Source organism: Haliotis rufescens, unplaced genomic scaffold (assembly GCF_023055435.1).
Source record: "Haliotis rufescens isolate VD_foot unplaced genomic scaffold, xgHalRufe1.0.p SCAF_40, whole genome shotgun sequence".
In the NCBI taxonomy this organism is placed as follows: domain Eukaryota; kingdom Metazoa; phylum Mollusca; class Gastropoda; order Lepetellida; family Haliotidae; genus Haliotis; species Haliotis rufescens.
In genome coordinates, this window is record NW_025964113.1 from 549019 (window position 1) to 567678 (window position 18660).

Consider the following 18660-nt stretch of genomic DNA (forward strand, 5'->3'; position numbering starts at 1 on the left):
ATATCTATTTTCAGACAAAAGGTTTGAATTCACAAAATGCCAACCGTATTAAACTCTGAAAGTGTGCTTGGGTATTTGACATACAGGAAAGCAGTATCAATTTTGAAATAAACAAATACGTTTGAATTCAGTGGAGATAATGAAACACTGGTAACTTTATCAATCATGGTCAAATTTAATGTTCAGAATATTGAAGGGATATGCACTTTTAAAGCACTATGATTAAATTAAGATTGTACGAAAACTGCCTTACATTTCTAACAGGGGGTACCCTGTGGGTAACTAACTGTGGGGAACTAGTGCTCTTTTTCCCCACATTCAATTCTGACAGAGACGTACGTCTACGAACACAATATGACAGTGTTTTGATCATAAGTAACTGGTGGTCATTAGTTCCTCCGAAACAAGAGTTGTATACCTTTGCCACGTTTTGATATTGCCGATACGAGGGCTGATCAAAAACTTCTAAGCCTGACTAACTTTCATCTATGGGCCATAACAAATTTAACTCGGCAATGTCGTACATTGTTTGAGTAGTCCATTGCAAGTGTATTTGGTCTGTTGGGGCCGTTTGTATATTAGTGACAGCTAGTTGAACGTGAGCGTGGTCCAAATGGGCACAGTAATGAAAACGAACGAGTACCGAGCAGTCATCAAGTTTTTGAAGAAAAGCGGCGATAAATGCTGACTGCTGGAGTTCTACACCTTCATGATAATGCCTTTTCTCACACCTCTCGACATGCAAATTCTTCTGTGCGACAAAGTAGGTTCGAAGAACTTACTAACCCTCCATACTCGCCAGACCTGGCACCAAGTGATTTCTACCTGTTTCCTAAACTGGAAGTACATATTCGTGGAAAGCGCTATGACGACAACGACGACCTCGCTTCAGAAAACTTCTTCCTGACTGATTTTGAAAAGCTTCACTATCGATATGAGAAGTTTATTGAAAAGCAGGGAGATTATGTTAAAAAATAAAATGAAAAACTGTTTCACAATTGTTGGTTTTGTTTGTTACGCTTAGAACTTTTTGACCAGCCCTCGTATAATATAATCTCAGTTAAGACAACACGAAGAACGAAGACTTGGCGTAGTCATGCTATAACGTTTCGTTTCTAAAGATCATTGGGTGATAGAGATTATGTCATTTCTCAATATTACTAAATATGAGTAAAATCAAGTCCAAACGAAAGCTAACGCATGTGTACACATAAAGTATGGTCCAAGAACAGATTTGTCAAGGGCAAGTTCAACTCGATGAGTGAGTGTGGCACGCAATTGTCCAGCAATACGAGATTGAGGTCTCTTATTCTCGCGATCCCCAGTCGATTCGTACCTGGGTTTGGGAGTGGCGAGCAAGCTCTTGAACAAACAGCCAATTGACATTGTACATGTAGATAACAGTAGACACGTCAATGGCACAACTAAACCAACTTATACGGGTGCACCTAAAATGCTAAAAACAAAAGGGCATTTAGGGACCGGCCATTCGTTATACTTGCAGAGCCAGGGATTAAAAATAAATTCTTTAAAATACTGAAAAAGATTATTTTGGCCAAGATATTACAAAACAATGAGACACCCCACCCATGGGTAAATACAGGAATACTGCAGAATTATGTTCATTGTGGTGTTCACGTAACTGATCATGAATTGATTCATATCAACACGTCAGAGGATGTAATAGAGGTATATTAGTTGTTCACTATATTGGCAAGTAACTTTTTTTATTTGTTTAATGTTTGATTTTGTTTCTTTATTAGGATGCAAAACCATTCCCTTATTTCATTAATGAGTATATATTGGTTTTATGAATATATTTGTTGGTTGTTTTCTCTTAACGCCGACCGTAATAAGCATCATGAACATCGATCTACGACACAGGGATAATATGACATTGATTGATAGTGAGTCATCCGCACATGCTTATTATACAGTCAGAATCGTACAGCGGACCTCATATGATAATAGAAATGTTTTTGTCCCATTTAATGCACCCAACTACTACCTGATCCATTAAGTCGCTTATTGCGACAAGCATAGGTTGCTTGGGATTTACCCGAAATCACCACGGAGTTGTTCATAAATAATTTCACTGTATAATATTTCTACGTGCAGTCGACCTGTTAAGTCTTCCATCCGCACAGATTTCTGCCGATATTTGAAATTCAAACGTTTAATCACGATGTTATACATAAGCATTAAGCGTTTCAATAGTAACGTACTACTGTCGTGCTAATTAGCCTTGCCGAACAAGACAAACATAGTTCCGAAATACTTGATTACTAACAAAGTCTGCTCTCTCTTCAGTGTATTTCTGTCCATCTCATTTAAGGTCTTAATGATCATGGTAAAACAGACAACCACACGCGGTTGTTGTGGAAACATACATTCCGATCACTGTGTAATGACTACAAACGCGCAGCACATGTAGCCTTAAGAACAAATGCAAGTTCTCGACAGTAGCGGTACCCTACAGGGAGTAAACTGGAGCTGTGCGTTCCCCGAGTACTGCAGTAATGATGGTTAAGTACCATGCTTCAGAGCGAAAAGCGACGGGAAGGCTTAATAGAAATGAGTTCTTCTTGGTGTCTGGTTGTAAAGCATCTCCCAAGCAGCTCTAACACCAGCCAGCCAGCCACATACATGTAGATCCCTATATACGACAACATAGTAATGTCTGCCCAGTTCCTTTACAACATGATAAATAGTCTTGCATCAACCTATTCAAATCATCTGTACCAAATTCTGGCGTACTGGCACGTGTCTCTTTATGGTCGTTAAGTTGCGAGATTTATTCTGATGCTGACTTATTGGCACATACCGATTTCTCTTGATCTGGTAAAAAGCCCGTAATCAAATACTGTTTTATACTCCTTTCGCCGAAGGAGGGTCAATTGTTCAGTCGTTTACATGTCAGATGAAGAATTCAGAGTTGCTGAAGTATTAGTAGTATATAGGATGCCACTTAATTAACCCAATTCTTCCTATTTGAATCGCATTCATAATAGACACCGTATTTTTAAAGCTGTCGGTATCACGTTCATACTTTTTACGCAAAGAACCGTAAATATTGTGATATGTTGTTGGTGTTGCTATAACCTTTTCACAAAGAAATATATAAAACTAATTGCCTTTCATGGTCTCCTTCGCTACGCAACCTTAATGACTTTTAAATGGACATTTTCCCATTTGTCACACTGACATTTCGAGAGTACGGCACAGTTTCCACTAAATTATATTCGTGATTTATAGTCAATCCCAAAACGCAGCCGTAACTCTGATTTTGAAAGGTAGTAAAACCAGGCCTTGGGGCGGAGTCACCCTTGTTGTAGACGTTTACCAGTGTAGAGAAATCGACAAGCATCTATGGTGCTGGCAGACCATTGATCGTAGTCGGAGAATCTTGGGTTTGAAACGACGACTACATGTACAAGGACATTCAAGGACAGATGAAATCGTTCACTTATGTCATTGTAGGAAAGGTATGCATGTAATTAGTGAATAATTTTACATATTTTGTCATAATATAATTCTTACTATAAAAGGGGGCACGGGTGGCCCAGTCGTCTAAGGCGCAGCGATTCGCTGTGCAGAGTTGCGCCCCTTGGGCACGCCAGAAACCTATGATTGTTGGTTCGAATCCCTGTTCGCCCCGATTATGTTTCTAGGTTTTTCAGCACCAGCTCGTGGGTTTCACCGAAGTGGTAAACGTCTGAGACCTGCATCACTTCGGGCTTTCCTCCCGGAAGAAGCTGAAGTGATATAACTGGAATACTGTCAAAAGCGGCATTAAACCCAACTCACTCACTCACTTACTGTAAAACATAATCTTACTTAATAATTGTCAGAATTCATTTGCTGTACTTGGGTGGGATATTACATTACGTAAAACCGTCGGGGAACATTATTTTAGGCAATGCCACTGTTATTGCAAGGATTTCATTTAAATATAGCATTTCACGTCTCTGTAATGTAGATATTTGCATCTACGTTGATATCCACTTTAATGAAGAGTTTCACATCTACGTTGACACTACATCCATGTAGATATTCACACCAATGTAAATGTATTCACATCAATGTAGATATTCACATCAATGTAGATATTCACATCCACGTAGATATTCACATCAATGTAAATATATTCACATCTAAAGACATTCACATCAATGTAGATATTCCCAGAAGAGTTGCACAACTTGATTTATATGTTGTTATCGTATCGATAGAATGAATATCCACCCCTGTCTGACCCCTTCGTGAGGATCGGGGAGAGTAGACTCGCTAATGAATCACGAGAAACACCGGGGTATATTTTAAAATCGAATTTCCACCATAAGTCAATAACACGTTCATTTTGTCACTCTCCAGGGTCGAATTCACGTGTAATTGGCCATGCCACAAAGAAGTCGCTCATTCATTCTTTCATCTTCAATTGAAATCAGGAGAACTTTATCGACTTGATCCTGTCCGAGAACTATGTTCTGAGACTGAAGGGTACCCCATCTAATTACTGGTCTAAACAAGATCAGGAAGTTCTTCATTTGAGGTGATTGTTTTTTCTCCGGCGTTCCTTTGGTAAAGGGTGTTCGAAGGTTTTGTGAAGGCCAAAATTAGCACCTATGTGTCATTTTGTAATTACATTGAAATTCCACGTGAAACCAACTTTGCGAATTCTACACATGATGCACAACGTTTTTAATTGTCCGGAGTCCATTTTCTGTACAAGTGAACTTACACATCTTGACATATTGTTTCAACTAATATTTCTTTCAACAACATTGCATTTACACGTTACATATCAACAGCAAATAATTCTGTGAAAATGAACACAAGGTATCAATTTTACTGCTCGCGCTGTTACTTCTTCTACTAGTGACTCTTTGCACTAAGCAATGTGCGCACTGTAACCTCATTCAAGTTCGGACCACCTTTGACAAGGGAACTCTGTTTTTGTGTCCATGTTGAAACGGATTTACTCTAATTTGATATGTCACTACTTTATCAATTTGCTTCCTTTGTGAAGTACTGATGTGTATTGTAATTTCTTAAGGAAACCTAAAAGAGACAAGTTCCTTGAAAATCAGAAAATAACTGAAATAACAATATAAGCGACAAAACCTTTCTTCAATCATAAGAAATCTCTGCTAAAGCAAAACTACTTGTCAAATAGTTAAACGGAATGGAACATGTAGTGGAGACACTTGACAAAGGTCATGGACCTTTATTTCCAGCATCAGATTCTTATCTTCACATCTCGTTAAAGGAATAGCCGAGGCGTCAGTTACCTAAGTGTGAGCGAGGGAGTTGGGTGAAAAGCTGCTTTGAACAGTATTCTGGACAGGTATAGATCCCATCCTGTAGCCTACTGTTGACGAAAAAACCCAGTAGGGTACATATCTAAATTATGCGTTTACATGTACATGTACATGTACATGTACCACTTAAGTGAATCCCACAAATTCGGTAAAGTGACTGAGTATGGTTTTACTCCACTTTAAGCAATATTCCAGCAATGTCACGACGGAGGACACCAGAAATTTGCTTCACACATTGTACTCATGTGGGAAAGCGAACCCGGGCCTTCGGCGTGACGACCGAATGCTTTAACCACAAGGCTACCCAACTCAATTTGGTGAAAGAGATGGCAAACAACAGATCATAATCAGGGCGAAGCTGTGATTCGAACAAATGCTTATTGGATCCTGGCAAGCCTTAGACGAAACCAGTGCCTAATCTGAAGGTACTGCACGATATGTTCATATACACTGATCTGGTAACACAGGACAAACTTTTGTTATGTCTCTAGAACAAAGGACGTTCACGCCTCCAGGAGATCCAAACTCGCTGTGTGGACATGCTGATGAGATCTATTGAGATAGATCTAGATCTGTTCCTTTATAGATTATAACGGCAATTGTGACTATGTTTGACATGCAGGTAACAGTCCAGAACACTAATATGGCCACTGTTGAAGCGCACTTGACAGCTAACGAGTAACACTTTCACCATGGTATCTGATGAATCCATTCTTATCAGAAAGAAGCAACAACAAAAAGTTGAGCTGAACAGTCTGCTCTACACTACTTATTATTCAATACTTATTAACAACAATAAAAGCGACAAAAAGCATTCTATCATCATAAGAAAACTCTACTAAAACAGTGTCCATTGTACGATTCTGACTATATCATAAGCATGTTTATGAATCGCTCTCAAATAATGATGGCACCAAGAAAGCTCCTTACTAAAATTAAAAATTAAAATTCATCGTAATATTGTGTACTCATTGTCCAAACTCATACTTGTGCACAATTCGAGCTTCGAAAATCGACGACTTGACATACAGAAATTCGTTGAGAACTAGTGTTAGAGTATGTATTTGCCTGGTTACACAGACGTTTGAAATCTGAAACGATACGTCGTCGGAATGCCGGGAAGAATAGGTATGCTATCGGTTCTGATGGCGCTGATCGTCTCGTGCAATCACTGCATGTTTGCTTTGCCCAGACTCGATTATATCGCTGACTATGGCGTAACACCGTTCTTCCAATCACACTGAAATACACTTTGAATCGAACTTTCATTGAACCACTAACACGCAGATGGATATATTATACATAAATGTAGCATAACCCTTAAGCCCTCCCAACATTTGCCCGCAGATGTTAGCTATCATGTAGCTATATAGGTAACAGTTTACGTTAAGAACGCCATGTCATTACGAGAACGTTAACTACATGTGACGTGACTAATTGTAGCACACATTTGGCTTATGTCTTAATCTAGACGAGCTTAGTACATAATTTGCCGACAGCGACTATAAAAAAACCTGCAAACCTCGCCTTGAAGCAAAGCTCTATATGAATATGCCTAATGAGAGGGCCACCATAGATGCACAGGGTGGTGGGTGTTGTTAGAGGCAGGGTATTTTTAAGGCACTCCATCAAAACATTAGGTCACTGTGCATGTCCAGCGAGCACTCAATTTTTGGGAGTAAAACAAAAGCCCCCACATACTACCCTATCCAAAGGAACACACACATACACTAGCATAAGAAATGGTCAACCCCTTACACGATCTGTGAAAGGTTGCGTTACGCTCATTAAATCTAATTTTGCTCATGGTTCAAATCACCAATAGAGATATCCTTATTTTTTCTTTGCAAGGAAAGCTACTGTAGGACGCGTAAGTGTTTCCATGGTCTGGAGCGTAAGTGGGATATGTCATAGACAATCTTTACGTAAAACATAGTATTATCTTACAGTAATAGGAAGGACAAGTCATTTGAAATAACAAATAATTTCTTGGACGTATTTTGTGTGTAAAGGGATATTATAATAAATAAACTTCAGGATCTGTAGTCATAGGCCTTTTTTCTGCTGAACGTTATAGTAGATATTTACACAAGTAAAGAATGAGAAATGTGACATTATGTTATCATAATTGTATGGTTTAAATCGTAAATGCATATTATATATATATTCTGGCCTAGCCTATTCTTTAATTTATGATATTAAAATTCATCATGTTTCTTCGTTGTTTAATGCCGCACTCTTCAATATTCCAGTATATGACGGCGGCCTGTAAAAAAACAGTCTGGACCAGACAAACCAAGGATTGATGCAATGATCAACAATCCACAGTATCGAGTACGTTGACACGTTATCAACCAAGTCACCAAGCCTGACCACTTGGTTTAATGAGTCCCCTCGTCCGACAAGCAAAAGTTGTTGGGGTCAAACGCTAACACGGTGTACCCACGGGGCTTACCAAGTAACTTTTAACACATGATCTAATTTCCCATATCTAAATGGAACAACATGCTATTTAGACACAACTTACATGTAATCAACTTCGTTATTTCCCAGTAATGAAATTATAATGGATGCCCCCAAACCATCATGAGGGGAAACACTGACATACATTTCGTTCATGGCGTGCTCGCTGTTGTTAGTTGTTGGCGTAACGTTTACTTAACTGTTTGACATGTTCAATTGCAAATAGCCTATTTCATTTACAAGTATTTTTAAGAGGCAGTAACATATTACTCCATGTAAGTGTACATGCATTTCGTTGGGACAATTATACATCGTTATAGTTACTTATCCTTCTTATACAACGCCACTGACAGTGACAAGATGACGATACATTACCAAAAAGGGTCGTTGGAATAATTGGAATGAAAACGAAAAATATACATTTCCATAATCTATAGAATCTCAGCTAAAAGCGGTGTCCTTTGTACTATTCCGACTGTATCATGAGCATGCGTTTATGAATCATTCTCAAATAGTGATGATACCAGGTGTTCGCAAAGAACAAATATTTTCCTTTGATCACAAGAAATATTAATATGTACGGTTAGCGCTACGGGTAAGATAGATATGCGTTGATTAATCAAATATCATCTGCTTTCATATGATCATGTCGTATCAAAGGAAATAACTACAATTAATTTGGGTGAAAGTGGTTACATTTTTAGATTGGAATTGATAGTTGCAAAGGCTACCAAGCCTCTTGTCTGTCATACTGACCCAGGAACAAATATATCAGCCTTTATAAGTCTGTAATATTTGGCTAGTCTCGATTAAATGAAGATAGTCTCTGGGTTTTTTTTTATCATGTTTCATAACTATAATTTAACAACTGTTTTATCTGTAAAAAAAATTCATTTCAGAGACTAGATGTTAGTCCACCAGCCACCTATGGTTAACCTTTTTCGAACTTGTGTCCCAAAACCATGTTTGTTTGTAATATTCCACCTATATGACGGCGGTATGTAACTAATCGAGTCTGGCCCAGACAATCCAGTGATTGACATCATGAGCGTAGATCCACCCAAATGGGATGCGATGATAATGCATCAACCAAGTCAGCGATCCTGACCACCAGATGCCGACCAAAACAATGACAGTAGTAAGTGAAGGAGTGAGTTTGGGTTAATTCCAATTTGGGGCATAATTTCAGTGTCAGCTTGATGCTGGAGGAAAACACGAAGTGCACATTGTAAACGTGTATCTCTTTGGTGAAACCAACTTACAAGTGTATGTTTCTGACAAACATACACATAATCTGTGATGCAAATCCACGATCATAGGTTTCAGCGTGCCTAAGGGACGCAACTCTGTGCATCGAATTGCGGCGCCTAAGACCACTGGACCACCTGTGCCCCCTACCATAGTAGTAAAGGTATATAAAATAATCTATACAAGATCTTTGTTAACAACAAAAGGACAACAGAGTGCGCTTTGAAAGGATAAGATCACTAGCTTGATAACGGTGTTAGAACCTACACGGAAACGTCGCTCCGTATTGTGATAAAGAATTTGTTCATCCGTATATCTTATTCTTACTTAGTACTCCAACATCTAAATGCTTCTCAAAGAAAACTGCGCTCTATTTAATAAAAATTATTTGTTAACAACAACGCTGCCCCACGTCGACGTGAACGTCGCCTGAACACATAAAACACTTAGGTTTGCACAATCTGTATTTCTCAACCTAAACGGTATCGAATGCATCACGTTTTGAAAATATACTGAAATTCTCCCGATGAAGGATGGTTCATATCTCAATTCCTATTGCGTCATCTGTATATTCTAGAGCTAAGACTCAAAATTATGCCTGGGTCGCAAGTGATAGGATAAAAAGTTCTCATTTTGGAATTATTTGTCCTTACCAAAAGGAATTTGAATAATAAGTACAAATATTTTATGACATAAACAAGAAGAGTTTAAGCACTCGTATACATCATACACAAAGCCAGCAAGAATGCAATACACATCATGAAATAGTAGCACCAGGTATATATAAGTAATGCCAGATGTTCGCAAAAGCATCCGAGCTCGGTTGGAGTTACCTACTGCTTCTAAGCAACTAACGAATTAGCTCAACCTCAAAAGAGTAAAGAGTGTATGAACGTAATACAAACCCAACTGCAGCTGTTGTACACATATTAATTCACACAGAAACACTTCTAGGGCAATCATAACAGATACTTTTTGCTCACGAAACTGTAACATTCAATTCATTTGATCCATATTACAGGAATGTGAAGGTTAACAGAATGTGTGGCATATACATGTACATGCATGTTCAAAACTGTCTAGCAGTTTTACGCTATAACAACGGGACAACACATGCACCACAGTCGGACGCCATGACTTTTTTATTGTTATGTTTGACAAAAAAAAGTGGTCATAGACTCTAGACAGTAACTACATTTGGATCAGAATTACAGACTACAAGCCCAATACGTTGTTGTGGAACTGTGGTAACACTCCTTGAATAATTTATAGTTGTGAAGAGTCTATGGGGGCACGTTAATGCACTTACAGAAGTTCTAGCTGAACCCCATGATGGTTTTAATAAATAACAAAACGTCAAAAAATAACCTGAGCGCATGACGTCAAATATAGCCCAAATTCCACTTAAACCACATCCACCCACTGTGAGTAAATGCGTCCACGAAGTAGCCTATTATTCCAACTGGGATCGCTTGTTTCGAATTGTCTGTCGATGACAGACCACCGGGAGCACGATCAGGACCGACTGTGCGAACCAGGAGGAACAGGAAATGACGCAGCGATATATTTCTTTTCTGAATCTCCCCGTTGTCAAAAAAGTGGGAGAGATACCTGCTGTGAGAACATTTGAAATCCTGTGCCATCGATCTGCTTCAGGAACAACCGCAACAAGGGAAAGATGAATCCCCTCGGAGTGTTTTAAAGTAGGATAAAACCCCAGGCTATCTCCTCCTTTTAAAAGAAATCAACAACCTGTAACAGCTTTCTATAAACATTGTGTTCGTGTCGTCCTTTAATGAGCAAAAATGCATTAAAAGCTTTTAGTCATCCTTTTGGTAATTTACCGTTTATTTGCAAGATATGATACCCCTAGATAAGATGATCCCTGTGATTTATCTGGCAATGACGTGTGACGTGAAAGATGCAGCTCGTTGCGTGACTTAAACATCAATATTTTGCATGAGTCTGACAAGTTCGACCTCATAATCTCTTGTAACTAGCGAAACAGAGTCAGGTTAGTCCTTTGTTGTGATGATAACAGTGCTATCGTATGATCTCTGGTCCCTCACGTGTCTCGAGTGCTTCGGTATGGTAAGGCGGCAAGGAGATGGGTTTACACATATACCAGAATAGTTTGTTTGTGTATATCGGCTTCGAACAAATTGCACGAACAGTGTCTCCTCTCCTGAAGACTGAAACGAACAATGCGTCTAATGCAAAACATACGATGAAGTAATATATAGGTCCACAGGGAAAAGCTCACGCAAAATGAAAATCCTTATCAGGGTTGGATAAGACAGATATGCCATGACAGCACTTTGATAATTTCCACCGGGTTTGTCGTGATAGCGAATATCGCTAATACATATATTTTGACATATTACTTGTTTTGGTTTTGGTTTTATGTCACAGGATGAAGGAATCATTTACAAAGCTGCTGATGGTGTGTTGAGATTGTCGTTATATAAGCGCGTGTCAGCTTCATATGAGGTAAGCCAGAGGTGAAGTGTCATAGACCCTTGGTACTTCATTGGTAAAATCTATGAGCACGGGCTAGGTGTTGATTAAGCTAGAATCATATTCAGGGCGAATCGAGCCCACGATCATTGGATTCTGGTACGGCCAAGGTACGTAGCTCGGAGCGGCGAATTGCGGCGCCTCAGGTGACTGAACCATCCTTGCCACTTTGTGCTGTTACTTCACCATACGAAACAATGAAATATACTGTTACTTCATCGTTATGCATAGCCTAAAGACGCCCATTGGAGCTGAAAGCGCTCACCAGTAAAATGATTAATATAATGAATAAACTCACAGTTTAATTATCTATCTATGTATGTATCTATCTATGTATCTATCTATGTATCTACCTGTCTGTCTGTCTAAAGATTGACCGCCTGGTCCAGTGGATGGAGAGTCTGCCCGGAGAGCTAAAGGTCGGGTTTCGATGCCCGGTCGCGTCATACTAAAATACGCTATGGTCGGCTCGGAATCATTATGACCAGTGGGGTATTAATGTTGAGCTTCGAAATTGTGTCTCAGTGGGCTAGCACTACAAAATCAACACACACACACACACACACACACACACACACACACACACAGGTGCACGCATGTCGCTACATAAGTGCAATAATAACTCCATTTCACCCCTCTCTTTATTTTATGCATACTATTTTAACTACTAAATATTATTTATTTAAAAGTTGTTCATTATGAAATGAACCATCTGAAACAATTACTCATATATTATGTAATTGTCACAGTGATGGCATATGGAAGATACTTTCAGATTGACTTGGAAACCATACAGAAGGCAGAGTAAACTTGAGTAATGAACACATGCTGTTTGACTGTTATGGAAGAATAATAATTCACTCAATGCAGTAAGTTTAGTAAAATAATCTTTGCTTTACACGTTTAAGAGAAAAATAAAATAAAAGCATTTTATTACTTTTTTACTCACTCAAAAAGAAACACTTAGATTATAGAATGACAATATTTATTGCATATTCAAATCGTAATTATGCAAGTTTCCATGCCTTCTTGTCTTCTTTACACTTAATATTCAGAAACTCTGTATAAACTAGGATTATATAATCTGTCCATGCTACAAACAAGCGCATATATATATATATATATATATATATATATATACCCAGGTGAGCAATGCGCGGTAGGGTAGTATATTAACCACCTGATGAAGGTGACATCTTAATCGCAGTGAATCTGTTATTTGAACACGCAGCCAGCGGATCTTCGACGACTCTTTAGAGAATGAGTGATTGACATGGCTTTTACGCCGATTTAAGCAAATATTCCAGCAATAGCACGACGTAGGACATGAGAAATGGGCCTCACACTTGTACCCATGTTAGGGAGTAGATTGTCATGACGAGCGTACGCTTTAACCACTTGGCTACCAACCTCCACTATCAGAGAACAATCACATGGAAAGAGCGTATTTGTAAGTTTACAATTGCCATAACGATGACAGTCTTTTTTTTTACAAGAGTGCCAAGTTCTACAGTGTGAAATTAGCATTGCACAAAAAGATGTGTGAAGAAGAGGGAAGAGTGACATCAAACTTTAAATTGTGGAATTTGCAACGTTGCAACGTTGGGTACGAGTAGATACGAGTAGAGATGTTTCTTTTAACTTATTACCATTGTTATTAAAGGAGTGATTGATCAGGCAAAGTTCCATTGAATATAGTGACATATATGATACGTATTAGCGTGACATATGATTATAATACGCCAAGTTACATAACATGCATTCTATGCATCAAAACTTATTCATCTTTATGAAATGGTAAAATAAAATAAAATATATCCAAGAAACAGCTATGCGTGTCTCAGCGTATGGACGATCATGCAAAAAGATTTGAAGATTTTACTCATCCGGACATGTACGTTCAGCCTGAACTAATTGCAACGTAAGTCGTTTCCTCGTTGAAATTAACGTCAGCTAGTTAGTAAGTAACGTTTGCAGCATATCAACATTGTTGATGACTGATTACCAGGACAAATGATGTAGTAGGAAACAAATAATCCTTCGAACAGGAATAAAATAAGTTCCATGGCAATCACATATGAACAGACGCTTGTGATAACGTACAGGATAGACATTTCCATCACATCACTGACATTAAGAATTATGATGGAGCCGATCAATTTTGGGGCAAGAACTGATACAATTTATATCACCTGAATTCTTGTCAGACTGTCACACAAGGGCATTACGGAGGAAAAGGACGCGCTGAACATCATACTGATGGTAAGTATCGAAGGGCGATACAGAAATGACGTATTTGGCATGTAAATCTTCATGGATGACGACTTCATGATAGTGTAACGTAATGCTTAAAACAATGTACACGTACTTCCTAACCATTGATGATGGTGTCAGGACAAAAAACATTGTAGTTATGTAATAGAAGGTGTCACTGACAAAAAAACGCATAACCAGATTGTTGTACAAGTATGCTGAACATTTTTTCATTCAAAGGAAACATGCATAATATATAAGCAAACTTCTAGAAATTCGCAAGCTGCACCCAATCATCATTAAGGTTAGCAGCGCCATGAAATCGTCAAACATTATTTGTGTGTGTTTCACCTGCATGTACAACACGCATCTGTAAGTCACACAGAAATAAAAATTATGACTCACAAATTAAAACATCCATTCTTCCAACATTTTAGAAACTTAATGACAAAGAAGTATTGTAAAAGATGAAGTGGAAAAACAACTGAGCTGAATCCATTGTTCCAATGTTAAAAGAAATAACAAGAAGACTGAAACACTTACAGAGTTCTGTATCCTCTGAGAAAGCTCCTATATCCCACAGCACGTTAGCTGCGTCTGTCGAAGTGAGATGATCGGCACAACATCTACACAAACCGACAACATAGGCAGATGCGTGCTTCATTCTTCTCGCTCGCGATCAATGGACTTGACTTCAGTGTGGAGCCCTACTCATTGGCTGGTACTGCCGTCATCTTTCACACCTAACCAATCTCCCCTGTGTAGACTCCCAGCACTTATGAATATATTATTATCATATAAGCTGCTCATACAAGGTGGAAAATCTTGTTGATGTGATAAATAACATTTTGATTCGTAGTTTGAACAGAATATTTCAATTTTGGATGACATGAAAAAGCACTGCGGGAGGATGGACCTTTCTGTTTCCCACTTTCGTTTTAGCATTATAGGGGTTAAATAGCTGTATAGTTTGCTGAAGTTGTCGCGATGGCCTGATCGACGTTCAACTGTGGTTATATTGCAATCGGCGCCATCATTCAGCGGTCGTGATCTTTATAACGTTACGGTTTGGGCCACTATTGAATCGAAAATTGACATTTTCTGTATTCGTGCGAGCGAAAAGGTATATTTGCATCTAGTTGAAAGGAATTGAATCAAACTGAAGGATTCGAGTAAGTTTCATTATATATGACGTCACTTGAACAGCTTTTAATCAAGACTACCACATAAATCAATTTGCCAAATGAATTCGGATTGTTTCGTTAGGATCTGTTTAGTATTAATCAGTGCATTAAACATTTCAAACATAGAAATTCATGTCGATACATCGACACCTGCGAAGCTCTTCAGCAGCCCATGCTTGTCGTAAGATGCGACTAACGGGTTAGGGTGGTCAGGATCGCTCACTGTGTTCATGTTTATCATCGCATCCAAATTGCGTAGATCGATGCTTATCACGTCAATCGCTGGAGTATCTGGTCCAGATTCGAGTATTTGCAGACCGTCGTCATATACCTGGAATATTGCTGCGTGGTGTTAAAAAAACAAAAAAACTACACACAGACAGTCTCATTTTGTACAACGACTAGACGTAGACCGAAAAGGGACACATAATCGTCTTACTTTAAGGACAAAGAACACTATATAAATGCAGTGTGCTGTTCTAGTGGACGTCAACTAAATCAATGGGGATATTGTGGATGTTTATTGAATTCAGTTTTCTTTTCTTTTTTTTTTCACCCCTGTGTATTTCGGGTCCGAATAGGTCCCAGTCCCTCATCCTACTAAGTTGTGGATCGGATGGTCAGATCGAGTGATTTGGTTTCTTGCCTGTCAATATACTCTTATGAGGTGTGGGGCGGTCGGGTAGCCTAGTGGTTAAAGCGTTCGCTCGTCACGCCGAAGACCCGGGTTCGATTCCCTACATGGGTACAATGTGTGAAGCCCATTTCTGGTGTCCCCCGCCGTGATATTGCTGGAATATTGCTAAAAGCGGCGTAAAACTATACTCACTCACTCACTTATGAGGTGTGGGTTCTTGCGGATTCATTCCGTTACTAGTTCGCCTGGTCCGGCGTCAATTCATTTTCAGGACGCTGTGATATAGCCGGAAAACTGTTGGCTGCGGCATAACACAACAGTCACCCGAATACTTGTCTCGGTAAAATGTTTTTTTTTGACAAATGAATGTTTTGAAATTTGCGCAGATATAAGACCTAAAACTTACGCATGCAGCTTTGGGAAATCGTTATCTGTTCGTGTATTCTATCTGAACTAAATGATCCAATATGATCCGTGTAGTTATCACGAACAGACTGTTCATTTCCAATTCTTCCCCTGCCGGCTTAACTGGTTGGGAAATTCCTATACCTCAACTTGTCATGACGCCTCATTTAACATACCTCTTCCTACAAGATGGCATTGTGTGGTTCACTGCAAGCCACATACAGGTTCCTGTGTCTATTTTTCATCTGGACGGATATATACAGCCACGACTGAACCGCTAATGACCCTTACAACCTTGGAGAGCAACTCTGTCCGTTCCTGTCAATGGACCCAATACGAAAGCGTCCATCTTGGTAACTATATAAAACATGTTGTGTTTAGGATTGATCAGAAAGTGGGTGAGTTTTGATTTTACGCCGCTTTTAGCAATATTCCAGCAATATCGCGGCGGGGGACACCAAAAGTGGGCTTCACACATTGTACCCATATCGGGATTCGAACCCGGGTCTTCGGCGTGACGAGCGAACGCCTGATCAGAAAGACATTTACTTTAAATTAAGCTATGTGAAAATCAGACAGGCGTTCAATTTTATTTTTATTGTCTAGGATTTTTTGGTTTGTTGTTTAACATCGCACTCAGCAATATTTCATCTATATATGAAGGCGGTCTGGACCAGGTTGTCAAGTCATTGACATCATGAGCATCTCTCTACGCAATTGGGATACGATGACATACATCAACCAAATCAGCGAGCCTAACCTGCCATTCCGTTAGTCGCCCCTTATTACTAGCATAGGGGTACTGAAAATTAGTTATCGTCCGGATCTTTACAGGTTGATATTATGGGAAAAGAGATATCTAACAGGAAATATATTTTAAGCCTCTTCAGATTGAATGTGTATGAAGTATGCAGTTTTAATAGTGCTAGCCCACCAAGATACCTTGCTTCAATTTAACATGGATACCCCACTCAGACACATTACTGCGCCAGGCAGGGTAACAATAAGTGCCGTCTTTTAACGTATATTGTATGACGGGGCCAGGGTATTGAACCCCCAACCTTCTGCCCACCGAGCAGACTCTCTATCCACTATACCATGGAGACAGTTTTCTGGAAGCGTGAGTGACTGTATAATTAAAAACAAACGGGGAAAAGAAACGCAACCAAACAATTTTCGGGTCTAAAACAAAACAGACGCAAAATTTAGTAACAGTTGAGGTTTTATTCTTAAAAACGATTATTCAAAAACGGTATTTGAAAATGACAAGATCAAAAAGCATGTCCTTAATGTTCTGCACTGTGCAGTATTCGATCACACCCGCAGTATCGACGTCGATCTCTTGTGCTACACACATGGCTAAATATCGGATGTGACCCCCTCCAGCAACGATGCAGGCCCTAACACCGAGTACACGAGTCTCCTGACATCCTGATTAGATATCCTACGCCATTCTTCCTGCAGGGCAATTGCATCCCGCGTGAATGGCGGCTGTTAACGTTTCCGAATCCTGGTGTCCAAGTTGGTCCAAGAGGTGCTCTTTGGGCGACAGGTCCGGTGATCTGGAGGGGCCACTGTATTACGGTCACGTTGTTGGCGTTCAGAAAGTCGCTAGTGACTCGAGCTGTGTGAATGGGGGCGTTGACCTGCTGAAACAGCGACCGTGGGCAGTACCACAGGCCACAAAACCTCATCACTGTAACGAGGTGCAGTGAGATTTTCGTCGATGATGACAATATCTGTCTTCTGATCCCCACAGATGCCACTCAGACCATGACATTAAAACCTCCAAAGGCTCCACTTCATGGACGCAACAACGTGCCGTCCGTTCACCACGTCGTTGATAGATTCGAACCCGTCATTCAGACTTGAAGAGCTCGCACCTACTCTCGTCACTGAAGAACACTCTTCGCCAATTTCCCTGCTGCCACTGCTGTACAGTCCTGGCCCATCTCAGTCTGTGACGCCGGTGTAGAAACGATAGGCGTGGAGACCTTACAGGCGGAGTCGTCTAGCAACTACCCTTCTGCTGACTGGATGTCCAAGGCCGTTTGCGGATGATGACGTCACAGTTAGAAATCTGGACTTTAGGTGCAGCACCCTAAATACCGGTCTTCCTGTGGGGTCGTGACCTTGGGTCTTCCACCCCTCGGCCTGTCTGCAGTACTGCCAGTTTGCCTGTGACGTGTGACAAGTCTGGCGATGGTGCACTTGAAGCAGCCCATGATCCTGGCAACATGCTCCTGCGTCGCTCCCATTTGCAACATGCCGATGGCTCTCTCCCTCTGCTCTGCGGTTAATCGAGGCATGCTCGTTGATTTAAACGGTTTTATGTGATGAGAGAGCACAATCCTGCTCATGTTTTATACCAGATTTTCATACGGGTAACTTTCTTTAACTTCACTTTTCTCGCAAATCACGTGAAGCACGTGCGCAGAGAATAGGTAAGTTCCATTTCAGCTATGTGTTCCCGACTGTTATCGTGCTGTTTGGCAAATTTGTTGAAAACTGACGACCATTATTTGTTTGGTGCCGTTTCTTATGTCCGCTAGTTTTTAACGCCACACTAAGCAGTATTGGGATTTTTGTGAGAGATAGTATACCTTTTCCGCCAGAAGCCGATCGCGAACAC

The 18660-nt window shown here is 39.9% G+C and overlaps 1 protein-coding gene across 1 annotated transcript in view; it reads right to left on the reverse strand.

Annotated features, from left to right (window-relative positions):
• LOC124138005 (neuropeptide FF receptor 2-like) overlaps nucleotides 1–14491 on the reverse strand; it is a 72052-nt gene extending 57561 nt beyond the window's left edge. Inside the window, exon 1 of the mRNA XM_046504512.2 lies at nucleotides 14346–14491. The gene's annotated coding sequence lies outside the window, so the exon portion shown is untranslated. The remainder of the gene's footprint in view (nucleotides 1–14345) is intronic.
• Nucleotides 14492–18660: the final 4169 nt, after the last annotated feature.